We start from the raw sequence: 18,712 nt of genomic DNA on the forward strand, positions 1-18,712 counted from the left end.
GCAGCTGTATTCACAATACATAGGAAATGGAAACAAACTGGACGTCCATCAGCAGATGAATAGGTGATGATGTGTAGTAATGAGGAGGCAGGGAAGCCAGGAGAGTAGCTTAGCTGCCCGGGACTGTTTGGTTTTGCATTATTCTTCCTTCTGACAATGCTCTGCACCCAGCTCCTTCACCTGCATGCACTATGCACACCCCCTCTATAAACAACACAGCTAGCAACCTTAGTCTCACTCCTGTCTGAGAAGTAGGATGTGTTTCTTCTCCCCCCACTTTTATTAAACTCAGTTGCCATTGGAATATGGTTCCGAAGCATCTGGGTAGGATGAATGGAAAGGACAGCCCAGTCGGAATTTATTTTAGGTGCATACAGAGTAAAGCAAACTGTGTCCTCAATTTACCGTCTTATGCCTATGCATGATTGGGCGTGAGTATGATCAAAATCAGATGCATTATGAGAAAGGACATGAAAAGAAGGAAAACTGATTATATGACCTAATGCATCACTTAAAATACCAAAGCACCCAAACCACACCCCTTAGTATCTAAACTCCTTCTCTTCAATGCCAAAGAAAATTTATATATAAAACTTTATATTTATGAATTATGCATGTATGTATATATTATACGTGTGTATTATATATAACATATAATACACACACACACACACACACACACACACACACACACACACACACACACGCAGTGAGTATATGTAGATGCCAGGAAAGTATTTAGAAAGGGGCTTTAAGGCAGAGGGGTAGGAGTGTAATAGGGCATTTGTGATATGAAATTAAAAAGAGGATACTGGATGTGGAAGGTAGAAGGGGGTGTTGGGGTAGAGAGACAGGGAAGAGGAGGAGACAAGGGGAAGGTAGATAAACACTAAGTGTGTATGAAAATGCTGTGAGGAAACCTATTACTTTGTAAACTGATAAAAAATGAAACAGAAACTTCAGCAGCAGCAGCAAAAACAAAGAGAGGCCAACACAGAACACCCTAGGAAGGGGTGAAATCTTCCCGCAGATTCCTCATGTGACATGACCCACAGTTCCTAGAATTTACAAGTGTACCTGCCCATGAACACCTTTTTGTCCTATAAGAACACCCCAGAAATTCTATTGTATTTAACCTGTGATAATCCACAATCCTCATCCTCATCATTCCTTATCAAGCTGGTCCCTGGAGGAAGACCCAGAAAAAGTGTCTGGCATGATGGAGATACAGGAATCCCTCAGCATCATCTCTGCAGTTGCAGTGTCCAAAGCATCAGGAGTGTGTGTGTGTGTGTGTGTGTGTGTGTGTGTGTGTGTGTGTGTGTGTGTGTGTGTGTGTGTCTATCCTTTCCCTTTTCCACTATTTCCTTTAGATAATAATACTTTTCTTTCTTTGCTAAGTCTTTAAATGCAAATAGGCTTCCTCTTCTTGCTTGGGATTTCTGAAAAGAGGTATGTTCTGCTTTCATTTTGACTCAGTTTACCTTGTGATAGTCTCCAGCCATGAGTCTACCTCGCCAGTTGCTAGAGTAACACATGCCTTTTCAACTACTCGAGAGTTTTCATACACTGTCCTCCTCTCTCTGCTCCATCCTTTCCTTCTCAAGCTCTTCCTTGGTCAGTAAAGTCCTTAGTGTCATTGAGAACCCTCTGCCTTATCCGATGTCTTCACATGGAATATAAAGTTGAAGGACATTCAGTTATGAAATAGAACAGAAGCATCCATTATTCCAGATTTTCCCCCAACCCTCTCTAAAGACTGCTTTGCTTATATCTGTAGTCTTGGAAAAAATATTTCAGAATCTCCAACCAATTAAAAACACAGCTTTATTAGTATACAATCACTCTAAAAAACAGTTACCTGTTTGATTACAAGTCAGCTCATTCAATAAATTTACGTAATCACACAAATACCACCCAAATCTGACTTTAGAACATTCCTATGACCTCAGAAGACCCATTGGTGGTCATTCCTTGTCCCCAGCCTTAGTTAATCACTACTCTAATTTCTGCTTTTATGGTCATACTATTCTGAGCATTTTGTACAGGTGGAGTCATACAACATGTGATTGGTTGTGACTAGCTCCCTTCATTTAGCATACTGTTTTTGAGGGTCATCCATACTTGCATTAGTGCTTTGTTCCTTTTTATAGTGGAATGGCATTTTAGCTTGTACATATACTTTGTCTTACTTCTCTATCAGAAGTAATGGGGCTTTGGGTTGTTTCATTTCTTAACCATACTTTTACACAGGTGCCTGATCCTTCAAATACAAGTCTAATTTACACTTCCTTCTTTCTCTCATAGATGCCATGAAGTTTGTGTACAGTAGGCAGCCCACAGGTTCTCAAATATACACACCTAATGCACCATCCACCCCGCCGTCCCCATTTCATTTAGACAGTTCTTCTCTATCTAGCTCCTGGAAGATAATTAATCAAGTCAATCAAGTGATTTGTTTCGTTAAGAAAATGGTACACAGGTAAAATTTGACACCTTGATCTGAGTTTGGTCAGAGAGAAATCAAAACAATGGATACAATGCATCCTTGACAGTCCCACTCGGAACTCCCCCCCAGACTCCCTCTTACTTCCTTTTGTGTACGTCTCTGTCCAATAAGCATGCACACTTCAATTTATTTGTATGTGTGAGTTTTATATGTGTGTGCATATGTGTGTATTGGTGCGAGTGTGTGTGTGTGTGTGTGTGTGTGTGTGTGTGTGTGTGTGTGCCTGTGCCCATGTATGTGTGAATGGGTTACATATGGCACAGAGGCCAGAGGAGGATGCTAAGTGTCCTGCTCTATCACTCTCCGCCTTATTCCTTTGAGCCAGGGTCTTTCACTTTCTCAGAGTTAGGCTGGAAGCCAGAAAGCTCTGGTGTTCGCACTTCCACCACCATAATGCTGGGGCTACAGGCGTGCACATGGCCACATCCCCACAACTGATATTTTATATGCATTCTGGAATCCACTTTTAGGTTCTCCTGCTTGAGTAGCACCCACTCGTAAGCACTGAGCCACTTCCCCAGCCGCCATGTGGACTCTCTGCTTGTAATGGACTGCAAATACTCTTGAATAGCATGAGTCCCAGGTGCTTGAGACAATGATCCCAGGCCAAGCCTGACACTATGACAGTAGTGAAAACTTCCTACTCCTGTGTGCCCACTCTGAGACTTCCATCTAGTTTCTGAGGAAGACAGTCCCATCTGCCTTATCTGGATAGAGGTTATTGTGGCCCAAATAATTTTCCTCTAAGGAAACCAAACATCTTATATGTTAGTTACTGAATTTTGGAGAGTTGAATTTTCTTAGTTTGAGTTTTATGGCTGTGATAAAACACTCACCAAAAGCATCCCGGGAAGGAAAGGGTTTATTTCACCTTACATTTTGAGGTAACAGTCCTTCACTGAGGGAAGGCAGGAACTGTGGAGGAACATGGGAGTGCTTGCTACAGGTCTCATATTCAGCTTCCTTTCTTAAAGCTTCTAGGACCCCTGCCCAGGACTCACACCACTCACAGTGGGCTTGGCCCTCTTGCACCAATAATTAATTTTTAAAAATACCCAACAGATTTGCCTATAGGTCAGCCTGATGAAGGCATTTTCTCAACTGAGGTTCCCTCTTATCAGATGACTCTATCTTGTGTCAGGTTGGCAATGACACCTGACAAAACCAAGCTTAATCATTACATGGGTGTTTTCGAGGTGTTCATGGCATCTCACTTCTCACATCTAAAGTTTGCTGCTGCAATTAGTGGTGTGTGTGTGTGTGTGTGTGTGTGTGTGTGTGTGTGTGCAAAAGCATTCATGCACACATACCAACACATCTGCATAATACATGTGTGTATGCCTATGTGTACAGGCCAGAGGACAACCTTGCTCTTCATAATTGGGTGCCACACCCATCTTGTTTTCTCAGACACTGTCTCTAATTGACCTGGGGCTCCCAGGTCAGACCAGGCTTGCTGGCTGATGAGCCCCAGGGGTCTTCATCCCAGCACTGAGATTTTAAATGTACACTACCAGGCACTATATTCAGACTGGTTTTTTGTTTTTTGTTTTTTTAGTGGGTATTGGGGATCAAACTTAGGTCCTCGTGCTTTCACAGAAGGTACTTTACTGACTGAGCCATCTCCCTAGCCACAAATTAGTGGTCCTACTATGCCACTTTTGGAGCTTTTTGACAGGTTAGCCCCATCAAAACTCTTGCATCCATTTCTAATCACACTGCTTTTCTTTGCACAGTTTTCTTCTGTATCACCAATTTGTTCCCTTTCAGAGACCTCTAGAGCCTAGAACATTCCTTATGTCACAGGAGGAAGCAATGTGAAGAATGGTTATGGAAGACAAAGATCTCTTGTCATCTGCCTATGACCACATCTGCTTCACATAAATCACAACCGGGCTGGTGAGATGATGCAGTGGGTATGGGCACTTACCATCAAGCCTGATGACTTGAGATTGATCCCAGAATCCACATGGAGAGAAGAGAGAACTAGCTGCTCAAGTTTTCTCTAACACACACACACACACACACACACACACACACACACACACACACACACACACACCATGGCAGATGTGCAGGTGCATACACAAACACATAAAAATAAGTAATAAATTATTTTTTAAAAAACACAGTGGGCAGTTCTTCAGCGCAAGGAATCCAGAGTGTCCTATACCTGTCCTTGCTGGTACTATACTCTCATGAGGACAGGAAGATACCTCTGAGAAGCACCCACCCCTCCCCATGGAGAATCTCTTCTTTTACAGCACAAATGGCTGCAAGAACACACAGCTCCAAATGAAGGCAGTGAGAAGCAACAAAAGGCACAAAATCCATTTATTTACATGGCAACGTTAAGATTATAATGAGGGCAAGAAAAACATTCTGAAATTTATCAATTCTTGTGACAACTTTAAGACAGCAAGGAAAGTGGCAGAGTGTCTGAAACCGGCTCACTGTCCAACAGACAGTGAAACACCGCAAAATAGCACCTCGTTCATCTCCCTGCTGACAACCCAGAGGCTGGAGTGAGAGCAGAAAAGGTTACACAATTAACCCATTCCTGTCAGAAATAATCCTGAGAGGGTATCCTCAGAATGACTTTTAAAAATGACCCCACCAAGGTGAGTCACACATCCAATTCAGACTACTGTGGGATGAGATTCTGGTTGGCCTGACTCCAGCTGATGGTCAGGTGTGCCTTTCCCTCCCCGTTCTCCCTTCCCCTCCCTTCACCTCCCCTCTCTTACTTTGCCCTCCCCTCTCTTTTCTTCCATTTTTTCCTCACTCTGATACTGACAGTTGAATCTAGGGCCTCATACACCAGTGTCCTACCAGGCAGCTATATCCCCAATCCTCTTTCTATTTTGAGTAGGATCTCACTGAGTTTCCCAGCCAAGATTTGAACTCATTCTGCCCCCTCCCCAATGAGACACTGATCAGTTCCGGAATTCACTCTATATCCCTGGCAGGCCTTCCACTTGAGATCTTGACTTAGCACCCCGCTCACTAGTAGCGGGGATCACAGAACTGTGCCACCTGGCCTGATTTTGTGTATCTTTATAACAAATGAAATTTAGTCTGTGCTGATCTTAAAGACTAGGCAACAGGTCAGCAATTCCAGGCAAACTTTATTTAAATATTTCAAAGCACTCTGTCCACCTGAATGTCTTAAAGGGTAACTCATAAGGATAAAAGCAAGATTTGTGTGGGACAAACATATTCATTCTAGAAGCATCTGCAGGGATGACAAATGTGGAGATACAGAGACCAGAGATAACTGGGTGATTGCTGCTTCACTGATGCACTCTTCTTAGGAAAATATGGTTTGGTTGGATGCTTGAATTATTGAACTAGCATCTCTTTCCTCACTTAGCTTTCCAGGCCAGTGTGACTCCACAGGGATCTCAGAGATGCCACAGAGGGAGACACTCTCCAGTATAATGCAAGCCCTAAGATTGACTCACTGAAATCCCCTGGCTGCAGCCATTGTTGGGATTCAGGACTCAGTGGGTCTAAAAATGGGGCTGGGATATCAGGGGTGATTAACTTTACCATCTCCGAGCAAGCTTAAGTTAGTGGAACAAAGTTCCATGCTGTACCGCATACCTGGGACTGGAGTGTAAAGCCTGGATTAGTGATTGCCCAGGCATGGCTCTCCCCATTCACTCCTGGTAAACTTTCAGGTTCCATCCTTGATGTCACTGAGGGGCAGGCAGGGGAAGGTCAAGTTGGCTATCATTTCTGGTGCCAGCTAGGTTTCTTGGCTTATGGTAATTGTTGATAAATAGCTGATGATAATGACTTGGGGAGGGACGACACCCCACCCTGCATTTGCCGTTTCTTGCCTGGAAACCTTAGAGACAAAGATGATGGCCAGCCAGTTCTGAGTAAGTACTGGTTTCTTGGTGAGGTGGTTGGGGCTTAGCTTGTTCACTGTCCCCCCATATCCCTCCGTATGTACTGAGTGACAGCAAGGCATGTTTTCTGTTTGCTGAGCTCAAACCAGCAAGTCAGTTTCATTATTATTACATTCCCTAAGCAATTGGATGCTAACTTGAGCTGTTTTTTTTTCTAAGTCTGTGTTCCCTTTTTCTTGCTTCTAGGACTTTCTACAGAGTTAATGGATTGAGTCTGACTTGACAAGTTTAACTAAAGACTCAGAGGCTTCTGTCTTTCATCCATGCCCCATTTTGGTACCAGTTAGGTATGTGACAGCCACGTTAATATACCATGCTTGTCTCCACAGGCCTCTCTCTGGAGTCCTCTTTGTGGACCAATGACCTCAATGGTCTATTTTCAGTGAAGTTTGAGGTCAGACCACAGCTGAAGGAGCAACTTCTCAACAAAGAGTAATGCAAATGGGTTGCTTTTAGGCTATGGTAATTTTTTTGTTGTATGACAAGTTTTCAAGAGTCTATGCTTTTTCTTAACATTTCTGCATGGCCCAGGATCCAGGAATTGGATGTGAAGTTGGGGATTTTTGGATCAACGTCAGCAGACTTGCAGAGGTTGAAGAAGTTTAAGGAGGCTGCCTTCAAATAGGTGCTCTTCCTTCGTGCAAGGTACTATGGAGGCACGAGGCTAATAGTTTGGCTGGGTTGGGAAGAGCTTGAATGATGCATAAGAACAGAGCTTTTCATGGTTGGGCATGGTTGGGAGAGAGAGAAGTAATGAGGGGGGAAGACAGGAGAGAGAGAGAGAGACAGAGAGAGAGAGAGAGAGAGAGAGAGAGAGAGAGAGAGAGGGGGGGGGAACAGAAGTGAGAGCTAAAGTGGGAGAAGGCATGTAAGAGAGGCAGAGAGATGCAGATATACAGAGGGAAGTCAAAGCATCATCACTGCCTGAAGACCACCTCTAGGGCACCCCTGGGTTCCAGCTTCCTCTGAAAAATACTGTCTGCTCTTCAGTGCCCTCCAGCTTTCCTGTGAGTTCAGAAGTGTTACCTCACTACTTTCACAGCACATCCATGAGATAACTAGAGTGTTTGCAAAGCTAAGGTTTATATATTGGGTAAAAGCAAAGTACCCAGTGGTCCATGATTCATTCACAGTCATTAGATAAGAAAGGACCAGGGCCCAAATTACACCAAGCCCCAGATTCAGCTGCGGTGATTCAATTAGAAAACTCCCTTTAAGGGGCTTCCATCTTGTTTCATTCAGAAGTTTGTCTGTAAGGGTTCAATGAAATGGCTTTTCTTATGGCTACAGGTGTTTATTTCTTCTTTACACACTCATAGGTCACATTGATAGAGTTGTTTTGCACATAAACACATAAATAATTCAAGTTTTGGGTTGATCAACAAATGATTAAATTTTTTGGCTCAGTAAGTGAGTTTTAATAAATTCTGATGCGACTTGACTCTCTCTCTCTCTCTCTCTCTCTCTCTCTCTCTCTCTCTCTCTCTCTCTCTCTCTCTCTCTCTCTCTCTCTCCCGTAGCTTGTTGGTGTAAGCTTTGGAGCATTGTGAGTCAGCTAGTAAAAGCACATGTCCTGCTTTGACTGAACCCTGTCCTGGAAGAGAAGGAACCGTTTGTATTTGCATGCTGGTGACTCCTCCCCTGTCCTTATCCTCTTCCTTGAAGATTTTCAGTCAAGGGACAGTGCGGGTTTGAAGAATGACCAGAAGATGGCTTTATTTTTTTCCTGTAAGGAGGTGTACTGTCTTAGAAACTGTGGCACACAACCTGTTGTCACATCTGTAACAGGTAGGTATACTGGGTGTTGTAGTGTCAAGATAGCTTTGCTAAAGCAAAGCACTCATGTGCCAGGCAATGCCTAGTTGGTAGGTGACACTCAATGAGTGGTCAGGAAACCTCTAGTTCACACTCATCCACTGTGTCTGAATGGGTAGAAGCCTCACACAGGTGGAGTCTGAGTGAGCGTTTGCCTGTTTCTCCCCTTGTGGGTTAATGAATTTGGGGACTTCTGATACACCCAATGCTGTATTGTAATACTGTGTGTCCCAAGCATGGGTCATTCCTAGTAAAGTTTGTTCTATGGATTAATCAATGAGTGAAAAACATATGAGTCTATTTGCCTTCCTTTCCAGATTTGAGGAGAAAGGCAAAACTCATTTTGTCACATGTCTGCCTTGCGTTCCTCAAGTGATCCTCATGATGTCCAACAAATTTCATTCATTTACTTGTTTATGAAAAATATGTCACAGCAACTTATGGTCCAAGAGAAAAATGGTAGACTAATAAGGGATGGAGGGTGACAAAGAGGAGGAGAGAAGAGACTGGGGAGGAAGGAGAAGGAGAGAAACAGGAGGAGGAAAGACACTAGTTCGAGGAGGGTCAAGGAGCAGCAGGAGGAAGAAGAGGTGGGAGAGGAGGAAGGGGAGGAAGAGGAGGAAGATGGAGAAGAGTTTCTCCCTTGCAGAAGATCATGGTCTGAGACAGGCCAAGTTAGCAGAGTGCTTTCTGGGTAAAGACACAATGGTACACCAAGGAGAGGTGGTTAGGCTGTCTCTTCAACTCAGTGACACATGCGATTTTCGTGTATGTGGTAGCCGTGCTGCTCTGAGCCAGTTGAAATGCACAGATGACGTGTAAGATGAGGCAGTGTTTAAAAGTCCTTGGCTAGGTCAGTTTACCAGCTGTGGATGTTCCTGCCTATTGGATTAAGGTCTCTTTATTTCAAAGCACAGCCGGGTGAAACACAGGCCAGAGCTAGGTTAAGAACCCAGCCAGCGCGGCCAGAACAAAGAGAGGGGCTCCCGTCCCCACGTGCAGTCCCTTAAGAAGCCCCCTTACGTCATTCCGGCTTTCCTTCACCCCGCCCTTATGGGCGAGTCCCCGGGTCTACCTGGTACCTGCCCCAGGACTATTGGGCGGGGCTAGGGTGACTCCCTACAATTCCCCTTTTAGTCTAAGAGAGGATTAAAACTTAATAGTGTAAAATATCCAAAACTAACAATCATAAGGGTGGAATACAAGAATATACAATAATCTGCTATGATACATCCTATGTCTATTCTAGCTAAGTCTTAAAGTCATGTGGAAAAAGTGTCTAACTTGAACACCTTCTTCCAATCCCAACTCTAAACAATAAGAAGGTCATTCTTAACTAGGCTTACACTACCCTAATACACAATAATGGGGAACGGGGGCGTAGCATCTTCTAGGTTACTTCCTGCTGAAAAGGGACGAAGATGGTCATGTGGGGGCCCTGTGGAAAAAAAAATGCCAGTACAGGGAAAGTCTCTAATGAGTTATGTCTAGTCCATGTTAGATGATTTGTTTGATTGAAGATCTACGTTGAAATCCTCAACTTGATTGAAGTCGTTACTCGAGGTTCTGGTTTGAGTGTCAGTCGAAACGGAGTGAGTTGAATCTAGTGTAGTCGGGAAGGTGTAGTCCAATTCCTTTTCTGGAGCATGTAGGGATTGCTGTCAGGCTGGGTCTTGATGGCTGTATGGGACTCAAACATAAGTGTCATCAGAGAAATGTTCACTTGTTTATGTATGTGTACCGGGAAAGGTACCTTGACGAACCTTGACTAACAACGATTATGAGAGGGTGTAAAAGGATAGCCAAGAAAAAACAAAGATAGTCCTCTTATTTTTTATTTATTCTGTATTATAGCAATTGGCTTCTTGATATAACACAGAAACTTTTAAATGTTGTTAAATAACATGCTTGGATTTTAGAGTAGGAAAGTCAAATCCAACTCTAAATCCAGTCTCGATTTAGTTGAATAGGGACTAGGAAATGAATAGACATAGAGTTATTCGAGAGACAGCTGTAAATTTTTACCGTATAGCACGTTCCTTTTGTTCGATGGTTATAGCTACGTTCTTTCCTTGAGTATCCATACATGTAATGTCCTTTGACTTATATAGGGGGGTTCCTCAGAAAATACCTGTCAGTCATCCTTGTCGAGGGGGTTGTCTCCCTCAACTCGAATCTTGATCAATTTTGATGGTATCCAAAGATTTTCTTCTCCTGTGGAGACAAATGCAAAACCCCTACCCCAATGTAATACATGTCCAGGTTTCCATACCGAGGTCAGCACATCTTTGTAATACACTGGTTGGTTCAGTTTAGCTGTTTTCATTCCCAAACTAGATATCAGTCCCTTAAGAAGCCCCCTTACGTCATTCCGGCTTTCCTTCACCCCGCCCTTATGGGCAAGTCCCCGGGTCCACCTGGTACCTGCCCCAGGACTATTGGGCGGGGCTAGGGTGACTCCCTACACCTGTCTTTGCTGGAAGCAACAAGACTGAGTGCAGAACAGAAAGCAACATCTGATGGTGGTGGGCTCATAACTCCTACCTCCAACTGCAGCCCACCTACAGAAGGCTCATCAGAATCTTCGGGTCTCTCCCCTTATCCAAAAACCCCTGGAAGCTAATGGTAAGGAAACTATTGTCTAATATTTAGATTTGGCATAGACTCCTTTTTTTTTTTTTTGAATGATGCACATGTTACCTGGTTCCTGGGTCATGTAAGGCATCAATCTCTATTTTGAGTTCTGCGATGGAAAACAGTATTTACAGCTTCCCACCTTAACCTGAAGGAGATATTATGCACATCAGTACTTAAGATGGGCTTAATCTCCCACAAAGCTCACAGAATGAGGAGCAAATGAACTTTTGCCTTTGGATTTCAGCCACTTTTTTTTTTCCTTAAGGAAGAAAGCACAACCCATTGTTAAAATCATTATTGCTCCACACTCCTCACCCTAATGTGTTTTGAGAGGGCTCATTCTTAAATGAGAAGTTCCAGGAGCTGTTCTGATGGAAACAAACTAGTGTTGATTGCTGACCAGCCAACTGGAAAGGAAGCCACCTCAGAAGGATACAAGCTAATGAAAAAATGGGTTTTATTTGGGAGTGTGATGGGCTTCCTGCTGGTGGCCAGCATGAATCTCCTGAGATTAAAGCAGTCCAAGGAGGGGCAGATTGAGAATAAGTGACTCTGTCTTAAAGATTAAACTGAAGATTTGCTATTGAATGCAGAAGACATGAAATGGAATTATGGGTTGGAGGAGGTTTGTGGGTTACTACATCCTCAGCAGGACCTGGTCCCCACTGTCAACAGCTCATTCTTCTTGTGGTGGCTCCATTGTTCCTTGTCCCATCATGTTGACTGATGACTAGGACAGAGCTGGGGCTCTTGGCACTTAGGGGCCCATGTGGCACCTCCTTCCCCGGTCCTTTATTTCCCAGTGACCTTAAGATCTGAGAAATAATATTGAAGAAGCCATTTGGTGCTCCAGAAGTGTGTGTGCTATGTTCACATTTCTTTTGTTCTTTTTCATTTAGTCTAGTGATGGGGAATGTACTTCTGTGGATGTTCATCTTATTGATTGTTGAATAAAGTACTATTTGGCCAATGAGGCAGGGACTAGGAGTCAAGGAGGACTCTGGGAAATGTAGTAAATAAGTGGTGATCCAGGCAGGAAGTGACATAGCAGGGAGACTCATATTTAAGCAAGGACAAGCAGGAAGTGGTCCCTTTCCCCTTCGCTCTTCCTCCTGTTCTCTGCTCTGAGCCACCATGTGATCCCAGGGATGAGGACGCTAGCGGAAGGCATCCGATAAGTCTTATAAAATATATAGATTTATGATAATTAAGACTGAGCTAGCAGATGAGAAATCCTAGTCATTGGCCAAGCAGCATTTGTATGTAATATAAGTCTTTGTATCATTTTGGCCATCCAGGTGGTGGGTAGAACTCAAGCAGGTGGCAGGAAGATTTATCGTAACAGTCTAGGCCTAAGATTAGTGTTACATTTTCACTGCCCTTAACCCAAAACTCAGCTTGATAGGCAATGGCTTATGACAAGCTTGTTGGCTTTCCTGTGGGTTGTCAAAGACTTCTTGTGCTCCGTGGAATCAGGTGTGGGCTTCTGGTCTCCCTGTCTACCTTTCTACCCATGATGGAGTTTGTGTCCTCCCATTTGGTGGAATGCTTGGTCCAACACCCTCCCTGAAAGCATCTAAAGTTGTTGTCACTGTTGGCAGCTTAGACTATACTCTGAGGATGGTTCCAGGAAACCCTGGTTTGCATCCTGGAGTTCACCCCCAGGTAATCTTAGTTCAACCAACAGGTGAACAAGTGTATGAATGGATGAACTTGAGAGTGGGTATCCTTCTGGTAATACCCTATCTATTATCCATTCCTAGTCCCAAATCCTACTTGCTCCTGGAATTGTGACATCAGGGACCCTGCACTGAGGTAAAGAATGGGACCCTGCTGGCAGATTCTGCCCCCTACTGTGTACTATGTGGCCATATGGACCATTATGGAAAGGATGGTCTGTGCTACATGGCCCTTCATTCTACCAGATCACATCATTTTATATGCTAATGTGGCTTGAAGTTGTTCGGGCAACATCAGATGAAACCCAAGCAGTGAATAAAGATGACGACACTGACTCTTAGAGTGGGCATGCACCATGAGTCCCTTTTTGTTTTTCCCTTTAAAGTCAGTCAATGCGACTCTATTGCACACGAAATCAAAGAACCAGAGCTCCTGGCTTGTGCCACTTGTTTCTCCATGTGGTATGGAGACAGCCTTCTGGAAACCCCCCTTCCCTGCTGTAATGTGGTCGGGATCTGCCACCATGCCCAGCAGCCTTGGGGTGCTGCTCTCCTGACAGCTTGGTAGCTGTGCCAGATAACGTGATAGCTTCGTGATGACGACACTGTCAACAGGGATCAGAGTGACAGACCCAAGCTCATTTTCACTTTTGACCCGAGCAGGACTCATTCCCAGATTTTTCAGATGTGAAAAGCTCACACACTAATTAGCACCGTCTCTTGCCCTCAGCATCAATTTGAAAGTCACCAGTTGAAACTGCACACCCAGAAACTTGGCAATACCATCCAAAAGAAATCCAAACAGATTTCAAATTAATCAGCTTAGGAATCCAATTTGCTAGCTATAATAAGACCTTATATTTACATGACACTTTTCCCCATTATCATTCTTACAGCTAATAATGCTGGAATAAATATTGATTAATATTGTTCACCATTCAACAAAGATGGTGCTGCTATCTTTCAGATTGGCATACTCTAGGCTGCTATCTTTCTAATTCGCAGAGCCTCTCTTGAAGGCTTATGCTTTCTCTACCCTCCCAGGACGACATTTGTGCATGCTATTGGTGTAGATGGGATATCTCCCCAACCCCCAAAAGTCAGTTGTGCTTACTTCTAGTAGTGGCAGTGAGAGGTGATTGGATCATGAGGGCTCTGCCTTCATCAGTGCCATAATCCCTTGATAGATTTGTGGGCAGATGGAAGATTGGGAAGTGGTGGGGAGTAGGAGCAGGAGTAGGACCACTGGAAACTTTCGCTAGCTGTCCCTCTCAGCTTGCTGGTCCCCACAATATGAGCAAAGTTTCTCTGTCTTGTCCCAGTACCTCCATGTACTCTGTCTCATCACAGTCCAGAAACAGCAGAGCCCATCACCTATAGACTGAAATCCCTGAGAAACAGCAGAGCCCATCACCTATAGACTGAAATCCCTGAGAAACAGCAGAGCCCATCACCTATAGACTGAAATCCCTGAGAAACAGCAGAGCCCATCACCTATAGACTGAAATCCCTGAGAAACAGCAGAGCCCATCACCTATAGACTGAAATCCCTGAGAAACAGCAGAGCCCATCACCTATAGACTGAAATCCCTGGAACTGTGAGCCAAGGTGAATTTTGCCTCCTGAGTTATTTTCTCACAGTGACCAGAAGCTGACAAACAGCATTGACAACACAAGGCCTCCTCCCTTGGCTTTCAACCCTAGTGCTACCTGATTGAATCCTTTCTCCTCAGGAGGGCCCGGAAAGCACGATACCTTTCCCTGGCACACAAGAAGTACTCTGTGGAGACTCAATGGCTTCTGCTCTTGTCTCCAGTGTGATTCTGCTGGACTGAGTCTCAGGACCTCAGTCTCTGTGGGGTACTCCACCAGGGCACCAGGCCCACATTTTAGGCTTCTGTGCTTCAGATATGAACCTTCGGCTTGCTCCAGGTGTGAGAATAACCATGTCTGTATTTCTTTGATGTTAGTGGCCGCAACTTTAGGGTCCTGTTCTCTGCACACAAAAGTCTTTAGCTTTGAACACAGGGGTATATGTGTGTGGGGTGTGGCTCCTGGGATTCTACTTCAGTCTGGGCCAGCTACCTCCTCCATCAACCCTTCTCTGTGTGTGAAAACCTGGCTTCCCAAATACAACCAAAAGAGCATTTTATTTCAATTAAATCCAATCTGACTTCCAAACGACCTTGCAGGAAGCATGCTAGAGGCTGGCTTTCGGCCACTCCACTGCCCTTTCCCAAATGGCACCTAAGTACAGGATCTGCTTTCTTCTAACTTCGTATCTGACTGGCACATATGCCCTTACTTTTCACTGGGTTATTGACTGACTTGAATGTTTTCTGTGCACATAATTTAATATGATGTGAATCTAGCGCTGGATTTCCTAGGCACCATTGACCTTATTGTGCTGAGAACCCTTCACTTCCTATAGCATTGTCACTGGAGATAAAGCCTACAGTGTTTTTGTTTGAGAGTTAGGCGAGAGCCCAGGGCTGCAAAGAGGACTTCCAGGAGAGGAAGAAGTAGAAGGAACAATATCCTTCACCACCCAGAGACTAGTGGGGTCACCCCAGGCTCTCAGTGGGTGGAGTTGGGCTGCCTGGTAGCTCTGGAAGCAGGTCCTTCAGCCTTGCCTTGTGTACATCTCTTGGGTATACACTTCATTTGTTCTTGGAGCCGTTTGCCGTCTGGGACTCTTCTCATTATTCCACAAAACCCACTGTCAGTCAACAGCCATCAATCACATGAAACTCACGCTTTCCTTGGATCTGTCAGTGAATCAAAAGACTGTTAGGGTTGTTGTGACTACCCATTCATGAGCCATTTTGACTGGAAACTTCACAGACCTTCCTGTTGCTACAAAGAGGGGGAAGCATTTGAAGCAATCATTGAAACGGTATGTCAGCGAGGAAGTCTGTATCTTGCCACAAGAAAACCACTGGTGCTTGGCCTTTGGCTTTGGCTAACAATCCTTGCCTTAGCCACAGATGGACTATGTGTCAGCATATGGCTGGCTTTATTTCTGGAAGTGGAAGATCTTCCGTGGTGCCTTAATGTCATTTGACTAGAGAATGTTTTGGAGGGACTGTTTCAGGTATTGCTACACTACTGCCCACACATCTGACAGAGAGGAAGACATCCTGAGAGGAAGAGGGTGGGGAGGGAGTGCCAGGGTCATTCCCTTTCAAGAAACAGGAAATGTCCTGCTCATTCTGGTGGATGTTTCATCAATTGAGTGGCAGATAGCCCACTCTCAGAAGCATGCCCTAAACGTGCCTTTCATCAGGCAGGTTGTCATGGAGTACTGCCGCTCGGCTTGGCACCCAGAACTATCTGAGGCAGGAAGGGCATCTTCCCTTCATCTACTTCCCTGCTGGTTTCAATGTGCTTGGCTATCTCCAACCAACACTGATAAATTAACTTTTCGCTAGCTCGCCATTACTTTTTGTGTTGCTCTTTCTCTTGCCTTTGCAACAAGCAGACTCGGACATTCCCTCAGAAAGCAATGTCAGCCAGTCATCCTGGAAGGGCCACGTGGAGCCCTTCTGACATTCAGAGTGACAAATGCTGGAAGGTTGAAGGACCTGGCTGGCACTGTGTGTGGCCCAGTTCTGTCCTGCTGCCACGGATGGTTCAGAGGCAAAGTGGCCAAGCATACAGAAGGAGCGATGAGATGTCAAAGCCCCAGAAACGTGTCCATTTCTCACCGACAAGCCTAACTGGCAACTGACTCATCCAGCTTACCTCACAGAGGGGAGCACAGCAGAGGGAAAAACAAGAAAAATAAATGCACAACCATCAGCCAACCAACTGTCAAGGCACTGCTTACAGAAGAGCCATAGGAATCACCGAGGTTAGAAAACACACCAGGCAAGATGGAAATACCACCAGTTCCAATGGAAAAAAACAGCAGAAGCAACTTGGGAATGACCACATAAGACCTTTAAGACCTTCTGGAGGTGGGACACTCCAGATGAATGCAAATCCCCAATATCAAGGATGTTCAACCTCACAGAGAAGTTGTATTTGATCAATGTTTTTTTTTTTTTAAATTACACATGATGATTGCTGATAATAAAGAGCATGATGTTGACAGGTGTGCTTCTCCAATGCTTCTAGAAAGCTGCCGCTATTACATGATAACTCAACAAGGGTGGAAGGTGGAGTCTGTGCCCTCCCTGGGGTGAGTGACACTATACCCTTGTCATCGTCCCCGTCCTTGTCCCTGTGGATATGCTCTGATTACTGCAGCTGCCATAGCTGAGTGTCTTCCACATCTGCAGCTTGGGAAATGGCCATGTGCCAGCAAAGACTCTAGCCTTCTACTGACAATGAATCTCAGAGTAGGGGAGGGACCACCAAGGGCACTGCAGTCATTTTGTCTCCTGCTATCATATGACCTACCTGAGATGTTGTTGCTGTATGCCAGCCTACATGTAACCTGAGACGCTGTGTGTATCTTAAATTAAGGAAAAAGAGGGGAAGAGGTAAAGGAGAGAAAGAAGAAAGAAGAAAAAGAAGATAGAGGAAGAAGAAAAAGAAGAAGGAGGAAGAAGGAGGAGGAGGAGAGGAGGAGGAGGAGGAGGAAGAGGAGGAGAAGGAGGAGGAGGAGAGGAGGAGGAGGAGGAGGAGGAGGAGAAGAAGAAGAAGAAGAAGAAGAAGAAGAAGAAGAAGAAGAAGAAGAAGAAGAAGAAGAAGAAGAAGAAGAAGAAGAAGAAAGATGTTGTGGACCAGAGGATAAGCTTGGCTGTCATGTCTCAGGTGCTGTCCACCTTGTTTATTGAAACAATATTTTTCTCTGGTCTGGTCCTCACCAAGCAGGCTAGGCTGACTGGCCAGGTGGCCATGCATATCTGTGCATTTTTGCCTTCTCAGCATGCTAGGATTACAAGTATACACTACCACATCTGCCTTTCAAAAACGGATTCTGCAGGACAAACTCCATCAGGTCCTCAGGCTTATAAGGCCAGTGTCTTTCTTACTCACTGTGTTGTCTCCCATCTCAGAAAGAGAATTCATATCTGTAGCTCATCAAGTCATCTTCACATCCATGCTGAGGACAGGATTGGGACTGGAAGCAAGGCCAAGCATTGGACTCACTCTTAACCCTGGAGCTTCATGTCTTCATCTGTCAATAGGTGCTTTGAGGAAGCAACCATTTCAACTGCCAGCCAGGAGTGGGGCACCTAAACAGCTGACAGCAAACGCTTAGGTTCAAAAGGCACCATAGTAAAATAAGAGGAAACCCCAGCCCTGGCTGGAGTGGGGATTTATGGTGATGAGGTTCAGTGTAGACTTCTCCAGCATTGTCAGTACAAATCCGAAGCAGAAAGCTTTTCCCTATAGTCACAGTATTCCTAAACATTGAACCATGCCAAGTTCTAAAGCTGCCAGCAAAATCATGGTCACATACTCCATAACCACCTTTGCTCTTTCAAGGAGAAGTTCAGATAGCACTGGGATATTTTTATTTATTTTAGAATATTTAGGAACGGCTTGGGTCTTAGGGCAACTAAGCTTGGAAATGGATGTTGGTCTCACAATGCACAATGTTATGTGTGATCTCCCATTTAGACCCAATTGTAGAAATGTCATGTTTACACATGGTAAAGAAACAATGGCGTCATTAGAGTGTGCCAAGCAATTTGTCTCTATGATTCCAGCAATAGTTAGTGTGTTCCTCTCACAGCCTCGAAGACAGGCATCAGGCCGACTCTCTCTTCTCATTTCGCTTTTGTCTCTTGAGTATTCCCATCCAGCCAATTAATTCATCAGCCACCATTTTGGGGGGCTTTGTGTGTTGAAAGGCTTATTATTTCAGAGGAGGTATACTGAACAAGGAAAAAAAACCTCAATTATTATAATTAGATAGCTGAGATAGAGAGAGGACTCATAGCTTCCACTGCATACAATTTGGAAATGCTACTTGGGAACTAGGAAAAGAAGATATTATTTATTTATTTATTTATTTATTTATTTATTTATTTATTTATTCATTTATTCATGTTAGGGCCTCACTGTATCCCAGGTAAGTCTAGAACTCTCCATATAGCCCACATTGGGCTAAAACTCATAGCAGGCTTCTTGCATTAGTCTCCCATGTGCTGGGAGTACAGATGTGAGCCCCAGTGCCTGAGGAATGTCTGTCATGTGTC

The sequence above is a fragment of the Cricetulus griseus genome, chromosome 2 (genome assembly GCF_003668045.3).
Source record: "Cricetulus griseus strain 17A/GY chromosome 2, alternate assembly CriGri-PICRH-1.0, whole genome shotgun sequence".
In the NCBI taxonomy this organism is placed as follows: Eukaryota; Metazoa; Chordata; class Mammalia; order Rodentia; family Cricetidae; genus Cricetulus; species Cricetulus griseus.